At 33.7% G+C, this 9,248-nt stretch overlaps 1 pseudogene; it reads left to right on the forward strand.

Moving 5' to 3' along the window:
- The first annotated feature begins 652 nt into the window (after positions 1 to 652).
- Positions 653 to 8,774, forward strand: LOC120155380 (annotated as a pseudogene).
- Positions 8,775 to 9,248: the final 474 nt, after the last annotated feature.

Raw genomic sequence — 9,248 nt, forward strand, 5'->3', positions numbered from 1 at the left:
TTTAATGCTATCGTAGTAATATATTTTTAGAAAGAAACAAAATTTTTACTAGTTTTCAAAAAGGACTGATTTGTAAGTTTTATATGACATCTTGGACTCGTATACAGGAACATATACGAAAATGGGTGTTACAATCAAATATAGTTTAATAATAATTTGTAAATTTTATTTTATAAAATTTTAGTACCCAAAATTTTATTTTTTTTATAAACCATAATTAATGTTTAGTTTTTGTTTTATTTTGTACCCCACCGTTAAAAAACTTAACGCGTTTAGTACCAAAACTATCGATTTTTGTCCGTTTTAGTACCCAAACTTTCAACTTAGTTCAAAACTTAATGTTGTTAAGCTTTGAATGGGGTACTAAAAATGAAACAAAAAATAAACGTTAAGTATGATTTAAAAAAATTGAAAGTTTATGTATTAAAATGAATCAAAACTGATAATTTATGTGCTAAACAAGTAATTTACCATTTTTATTTAAATAATTTTTTATTATTAAATTTAAGAAATATAAATAATTATCAACTTTTCTAACAATTACAAAACGATCCTTTGTCTACTTTACCCCCCAAAAAAAATACTGAGCCTAAAAACAAACAAAGCAGTCAACGAAAACTACACTTTGATTTCACTCCAAGTTCACAATAATTGTCCACTCTCGTGTCAATCACCAAACACCAACAATTTCAGAGTTCACCCTTTTCTCTCTCAAAAAATCCCAAAAAAAAAAATTAAAAATCAATCAAGATGCTACAATTTTCTCTAAAACCCCATTGTAAATCGAGTTTCTTGGTATTGCTATTATGGGTTTCTCTGCTTGTTGATTCACATTCTGGGTTTGAATTAGATGAGTCATTGACTTATATTTGGCCTTTGCCATCTGCGTTCACTTCTGGCAATCAAACCTTGACTGTGGACCCAACTTTATCTTTATCTGTCTTGGGGAAAGGAGGGGCTCCAAGATTTTGAAGGAAGGATTTGAGAGGTATAAGAAGATTATATTTAAACATGCTTATGGGATTTCAAATTTTCGGAAATTGAGAGGGATAAGTTCTGTGTATGATATTAGTGAACTGAGAATCATTGTAAATTCAGACAGTGAAGAGGTAGGTTGAAAACTTGTTTTTTTCCCCTTCTCATGTTCACTTAAAGTTTATAAATACATGTGCATGTATCTATTGATGATTTTTTGGGGTCTAATTATGGCAGCTTCAATTGGGTGTGGATGAGAGTTATACTTTGTTTGTGGCAAAGAATGATGGGAAATCTATTGTCGGCGAGGCAACAATTGAGGTAAAATTCGAGTTTTTGAGGTTTGCTATATTTATTATCTAAAGAATTTGTATCTACTTTTCATGACCATTGCAAATTTTGTTAGTTGCATGTCTGCAATTTGTTTTCAGATGTTTTTAGCTTTGAAGTTTGTGTTAGATGTTTTGCAATTTGTGTTCCTGGCATGCATCGCCGCTAAACCTGGAATAACATGGCCTCTTAGTTGAGTGGTTTTTTGGCCAACACTGAGTAGTCTCCTTAGTTCAATAAGTTTATGGCATTCCTTGGTGTGAGTCTACTGTGGACATGCACTTTCTTACTGGTAGTCTCTTCAGAAGTTTCTGATAATGCATGCTTAGTTTTGAGTTTTCTGATTCAAGTTTAAATTTCATTTCTACCAGACTAAACTATTTTGGCAGATTAGTCAACTTGAAATCTTGCATTAAGTAATTGTGCGATGACAGCTAATATCCACTGTCTCTTTGTATTTTTTGGCAGGCAAATACAGTTTATGGTGCATTAAGAGGGCTGGAGGTTTGTGATAAATCCTTTACTCGTATACCGTTTATTGTGTGTATATAATCTTTTGATTGTGTTGTTTGCAATTGTAAGTGACGGCTATAAATGTTGATCAAAAGCATAATGATAATTGGGTGAAATATACTCCTCCCTAGCACATGGGACCTTCATACTTTGTATATTGATGACATGAGTTCCTACTTTTTCGGAAATTTTCTCAGAATTATATGCTCCGTAAGCCACATACTTGTGATGCATTAGATTGAAGTCTTATATATGTCTTCTTCACATGTTATTCTCTTTCACAATGTTGCAGACATTCAGCCAATTGTGTTATTTCGATTATGAGACTAAATCGGTGCAAATATACAAAGCACCATGGTACATCAAAGATAACCCAAGGTTTGTGTTTCGTGGGCTTTTGCTTGGTAAGCCTCACATCCATTATTTTCCTTTTAGATAGCAGTTTCCGGAATAGTACTCGATTCAGTTGTACACTCTTTTCTATTGCAGATACATCCAGGCACTATCTACCAATCGATGTCATTAAGCAGATAATTGAATCCATGTCTTATGCTAAACTTGTAAGAAATGCTACTATCTGTTATTTTCTGTTCAACCCTATATTTTCATGGTTGAAGTTCATTTGAGTGCTTACGAGATTATTGCACCATCTTTATTTCTCATGTCTTTTACATGTCATTCCGATACTGCGAATTGCATTCATTAGAATGTCCTTCATTGGCACATCATAGACGAAGAGTCATTTCCTCTAGAAGTACCTTCATATCCAAAACTGTGGAATGGTGCTTATACAAAATGGGAACGCTACACGGTCGAGGACGCGAGTGAAATTGTTAGGTATGATACATATAAGTCCTGGAATACATTCCTTGCTACGAAACTTCTAAACGCTCCTTTGATTTTATGCTTATTTATATCTCTAAATTAAGAAATTTTGCCTCTGCATATTATTTCATGCATCTCAGAAATTTACTAATTATTTGCTTTTGTTTCATATCTTCATGCACAAATGGTGAAGCTTTGCAAAAATGAGAGGTGAGTCTTTCACTTTCACTGAAAGTTACTAAAATATTTTAGCCATTTTATAGGTGTCTCTAACTCTTACCCTATATTACTTGGACTTGAGTGTCAAATAAATAATGTGCCCAAAACGATTTTGTTCTGTTTTTCTAAGTTTTCCTGAGGTTTGGAGGATCCTTGAAGGATCTTATCCCTATACCTACGTCAGGAAATGTATCAAACAGGAGTATTTAGAAAAAAATTATAATAACAATGAAGAGCCGGAGCAGCATAGCACTTTCCTTCACCACTGTTTTCCTTTTAGATTTGTAGTTATGTAATGCGAATTTAACGATAAAAGCATAGTGTAATTTGATAAAACACTGCTCTTCGTTTCATGCTATCTGTATTTGGGATAACTTATTGTCTCGCACCATGTTTGGCAGGCATCCATGTAATGGCAGAAGTAGATGTCCCCGGTCATGCAGAGTCATGGTAAGTTGCTTTGTAATGCCAATATTGTCTTAGTTTTAGAGACTCCAAATGCATGAAAATTTATTTTGAGTAATTGTATTTGCAAAGTTCATCGTATGATAGTTGAATCTTCTCATCTTCCCCCCCCATCCTAATCTTGCAGTGAGAAGAACATAGTTCCTCGGCCAAACATATCCAGAGATTCCTGATTTTTAATTTCAATAAAAGAAAATGGAAATGTTTTATCTTAATTTGCATTTTGAGTTTTATATTTCTCATTGAGTCCACTTATTTATTAAACCCAGATATAATCTAACCTTAGTTTTCTGTAGGGGAGCTGGGTATCCTGGTCTTTGGCCTTCTTCTTCCTGCAGAGAGCCACTTGATGTTTCAAAAAATTTTACTTTCGAATTGATTTCTGGCATTCTATCAGGTTAAGATGCGCAAAAGCCTTTTTCTTGGTAGTAGTAGTCATTTTCCGCAACTGCACTAGTTTAGTGGATTGACAACAATCTTTTTGATGTGCTAATATTAAGAATCATGCTTTTGAACTTTATGTTATTGTGTAGATTTACACAGCGGGTAAGTTTATCAGTTCATATGTAGACATAGATAGCTAGTTTTTTTTTGGGAAGTTGCAGTCGACTGTCAACATGTTTAGTCAACTAAGTTGAATCATTTTATGGCAAAATGATTCTAAAGAAGTTTCCTAATATAAAATTCAGTCAAGCTTCAAATGTAGGTCTTGCATTCTATGTATGTATGAGAATAACTTCATGCAGGATCTTGATAATCTGGAACATATTATCCTCAATACTGACAACTAACATGGCATGCTTACATGTCATTTTCCTTGATAAATTAATACCCTCCAATGAGATGACAAAAATAATATTTAGGTTAAACTGTAGTCGAAATTAATTCATAAATTATAAAATAATGTAAGAACATATTTTTAACATAAATTATAACATCAATTAATTTAAGGGCCAAATTAAGAATTTATCTTTATGGTACCTAAGGAAAACAAATATTAAGCCTTTTAAAATTCTTAGGAAAATATATTTAGATTCAAAATATTGTTTTTAACTATGACTTTAGTAAAAAATATAATTTCAGATTTCATTTGGGGTTAGGTACTGCATGATCATCAAAAGCTTTAGTTTGAAAATTTTAAATATATTATTGATTTGACCTTTTGCAAACATGTATATAAAAAATTTTAACATGTAAAAATTTATACAATCTATGTTGAACAAAGAAATTATACAATCTTTAATAATTTCAACATATGAAAAAGTAATGCAAATAGATTCACACATATAATTTCTTTTCCTAAATTTAATTTGATATTACATATTATGTAAAATATTAGATGAACTGAAACATAAAATAATAATACAAAATTATTTTAAAATTGAAGTACTACCACAAACTATGCAGAATACACACAACATGAAACTTAACATGAACACGACATGCATACCGAATGTACCAAAATCTAGGCGGTATAATTTATAATTTTATAAAATTTATTTATAATTTATGTTATAAGTTACGTTATAACTGATGTTAAAAGTATGTTATTATATTATTTTATAATTTTATGTTATGATCGATATATTTTCATAAAATAAATTAAATTAATTTTTTTTGAAAGGTAAACAATTTTATTAATATCAAAGAAAGACTTGCCAAATTTAGCCTCCTTATAAAATTGACCCCAAATTTAGAACTATTAACCACCTCTACCTAGAACCAGATAGAAGGCAACAGACCAGAATAACAGTGCAACAGTGATATTCCTGCCTTATACCATACCAACCAATCGAAACTTATAACTAAAGCTGCTGAACAGTTCCTTCCAAAACCTGCAGATAAAAACCGCAGACCCCTCCCCGGGGAGCTAACAGGGGAACCACGGTTTAACCTGAACATCATTTTTGTCTACATTATCACAACATTTAACCTTGGCTTAGTGATTGAGTGTTGGATCCCTTCTCTAAGTTCCTTGGTTCAATCCTTACCAAAGTCATAAATATTTTTCCCATTTGCTATGTCGTTTATAATTGAAATTTTCTTTTACAGATATAAGAAAAATTTTCCCATTTGAGCTCTTCCACTTGGGTGGCGATGAGGTTCATACAGGTTGGAGGATTCTATTTCTTCTTGATAACTGACATTTTCGTTATCTCGAATGTGTTCTTGACACTTTTTAGATTGAAAGGAAAATTTTCCACTGTGCTTCTCCTTTTGATTTTATGTGATGTCTGCCAAGATTTGTGATATATGTGCAATGCATGCTAAGTTACTTGGACTCAAATTTTCTTAAGTTTTTTCATGCATCTGAAGGGTCCTTGGAGGGTTATATTTCATACTCATACCTGTATATATGTTGGATACAAGTGTCGAACATAGGTAGTTTAAGAAAGAAATGATAGGTCCTAGCAACATAGCATGCGAGACATGTTACAATGACAAACCACAATTGAAACTAGACGTGTTCTCGTATAGTCGTTGAAAGCTTTTAAAATTTACCCCTTTAAAGTTTTAGATTGATAGTTCATATCATTATTTCACTATATTACATATCATTAATGACAAGCATTTGAGGGATTGACAACAGTATCTGTATTTTATGGAATCAAGTGCGAGTTGGTGTGTGATGGCTGCTATATCATCATCAAATTTGATTTAATATTTAAAAGCGTTACATGAGCAGTTTGATTTTCTGGCACGCACTAATTTGTTTAAATAAACGAGTGGAATCTCTTTTCTACTCTTCTTGCAGTTATTTTCATTCTTGGTTATGCATTTAGTTCTGCCGTTACAAATTTTATTAATATTGGCACTAACTGTTTTGACAGATTGCTGGACCTCTACTCCACACATAAAGCAGTGGTACATACCTAACTCTTCTTGTTGATCAATTGACATTCGGACTTCGGAGTAACTACTACATCAATTGAGTTTGACGATAATAATACTAATTCAGTCATTCACGTTGATAACAGGGATTAAGCTGTGCCATCTTATTAACTAATCCGATGAAAATGAATTTCAGGCTCAACGACCACAACATGACTGCTAAAGATGCATATCAATATTTTGTACTCAAGGCTCAAGAAATTGCGATATTGAAAGACTGGACGCCTGTCAACTGGTATGCCTTTTAACCATGCTGTACAATTGTTTAATGTTTTATGCACGACTTTGGCTCTGTTTTTTTCGTGCATGGCAAGTTATTTGGTCTAGCCCCACTTCTTCTCACTAATTTCTCAAAACAGTAACTTAAAAGTTGTCAGATGTAGTAAAATAAACATAAAGTAAATTACCTAAACTTCAAAAAATGTGCCTGTGATGAAACCTATGTTGCTCCGACCTTTTTTGTAAGGACCTGTCTTAACATCCATGTCCAATGCATTACTGGACATGTATATGGCTGTACAGGGATATGACCTTCTAAATACATTATAAAATTTTGAAAAAAATGTTAGGCCCAATATTTGTCCGACTCAGAAACCCAAGTCCGAGTAATTTAAAATGAAATCAGGATATTATTTCTATAAGCCTGCTTAACGAAATACAAAATTCAGCTATAAAAAAATGTTATTTTTCTTATCTTCTCCTTCTATCCGAGGAATCTCACTATTCTTCATCGCAGGGAAGAAACCTTCAATTCTTTTCCATCAAAGCTTAATCCACGGACTGTCATACACAACTGGTGAGTTTTAAACCCTTTTTTTTTCTAAAGAAAAGAAGTTTATCTGGAAAGATTCGCATGCAAGAGGTGTTACTTTGTATTCAAGCTTGAATGATTTAGTCTAAATTGCTAGGTTGGGTCCTGGGGTTTGTCTGAAGGCTGTTGCGAAAGGATTCAAATGCATATTCAGCAATCAAGGTGCTTGGTATCTTGACCATCTAGATGTTCCTTGGAATGAAGTTTACAATGCTGAACCACTAGAAGGAATAAACAATGTGTCCGAGAAAAACCTTGTTCTCGGAGGGGAAGTTTGCATGTGGGGCGAGACAGCTGATGCATCAAATGTTCAGCAAACAATATGGCCTCGAGCTGCTGCTGCAGCAGGTACATTACACGTTTCGAGAGAGTTATTAAAACCCTAGTATTTAATTAACATTGTTATCATCCGACAACTATAAATGCTTGAGTCATGCTTTCCTTTTTCGAGATAAGTTCCTCTTTTTCTCCATCAATACCCCATCTTGACCCGAAACACAAACAAGTTGTAAAAGATCTTAAAAGCATAATTTCATTAGGTGCCTTCCCGAGGATCCAATAAAAATAGTGATTACTTATTGGGGTTTTTACTGACCCACTCTGTTACTTTTCTATGTTCAAAAAAGACGTTCAATGATTTGTCCAGGTTAAACATGCCTGATATATGATGTTTAGATAGAAAGATATCTTTCTTCTCAGAATGGGAATTCAGGGATGGACCAAAGGAGGGGCGGGTGGGGGCAGTCAGCCCCCTTGAAAATTTCAAATTCTCTTTTATTTTAGATTTTTTGTGTATTTTCTATTGATAATATGTTTTCGCCCGTCCTGAAGTTTTATGAGTTCAGTCTTCTCTAAAATTTTATACGTTCACCCTGCTAGCATAAAATCCCGCATCCGCCCCAGAACGGGATAATGTTCTTTTTTGTGTCCTAACTGACTTGATTCTCAATCTGTTTTCTTTTTGATGTTCATGCAATAAAGGTGAACCTTAATTCTTGGATTACATCTGTTAACCGTTACCACATTATGCATATTAGACAACTAAATCACCCTTCCTTGCTTCTTATAGTTGACTGCATTCAGCATAGATTTCATTTAGATGCAACTAAGCATTTACAGCGAGCAACTAAACTGTGTATTTCTGCATATTGTGTTGGATTCAAGACTTAAACTAGCTTTTATTGACACAATCCGTTTACTTATTTCGATTTCATTTTCATGAAATCTTATTTTGAATGATGTCGATTGCTTCAAACCTGTCCTATTACAGAGCGCTTGTGGAGCAAAAGGGAGGCTGTATCGGTACGCATCGATAATTCAACCGTATTGCCTAGATACCATTACTTCAGATGCCTATTGAATAGCCGCGGGGTTCATGCTGCTCCTGCCACAAATTATTATGCTCGACGACCTCCAACCGGTCCAGGATCATGCTATGATCAATAGTTCTGCAGTTCGATACTTATCGGATTGATCCAAAGCTGTCTGTATCTGCTATTGTATATGTTATAAAAGTGCATTCAAAACCTTAAAGTATCGTGATTTCTTCATTTTCAAACAATCCACCAGTGTCCATTTCATCTTATGTGTTCGTGTATGTTAAACGTACACTCGGAAGTTAAATTGTCTGTGTTTTGTACGTTTTCAAACAATCTGCTTGTGTTCATTTCATCTTGTGCTATCTTTTATTTCGGTGTTGTGATTATCTGGCTGATTTTAAATTTATACCTGTTTATGTTTTGTATAAATGTTAAACCACTTTTGGTTAAGTAGTTAAACGGTTGTAACAGTCTTGATCTACAGCCTTTAAATAGCTGCTCCACCAGTGTATATGCACATCAGTTTTCAATGATAGCTGAACTCTCTTTTTGCTTCATTCATTCTATGTTACTTCTATAGTTAACATGGTATCAGTCGCCTTTAGATCCTGAATAGGCTTTTGCTGTGCACTATTTTCTTGCTTTTTGATCTTGTCTCCTTTGGAAGAGAAGTCATGGTGCAAGGCTTGACGATGATGGCTGAGGATGAGCAACTGACAGAAGCGAGCTCTCACACCTTTGCCAATAAAAGAGTTAATGTCTGTCTAACTGACTCAAACTATCTTCTTTGAAAACACAAGTAATTCTAACAATCAGAGGTCTCGGACTCGAAGGCTTTCTTGATGATTCCATGGTGGTTCCAGCAAAACTATCGCTTAATGATGATGGTGAGCAGGTTG

Source organism: Hibiscus syriacus, unplaced genomic scaffold, assembly GCF_006381635.1.
Source record: "Hibiscus syriacus cultivar Baekdansim isolate YM2019G1 unplaced genomic scaffold, ASM638163v2 tig00111191_pilon, whole genome shotgun sequence".
NCBI lineage: Eukaryota > Viridiplantae > Streptophyta > Magnoliopsida > Malvales > Malvaceae > Hibiscus > Hibiscus syriacus.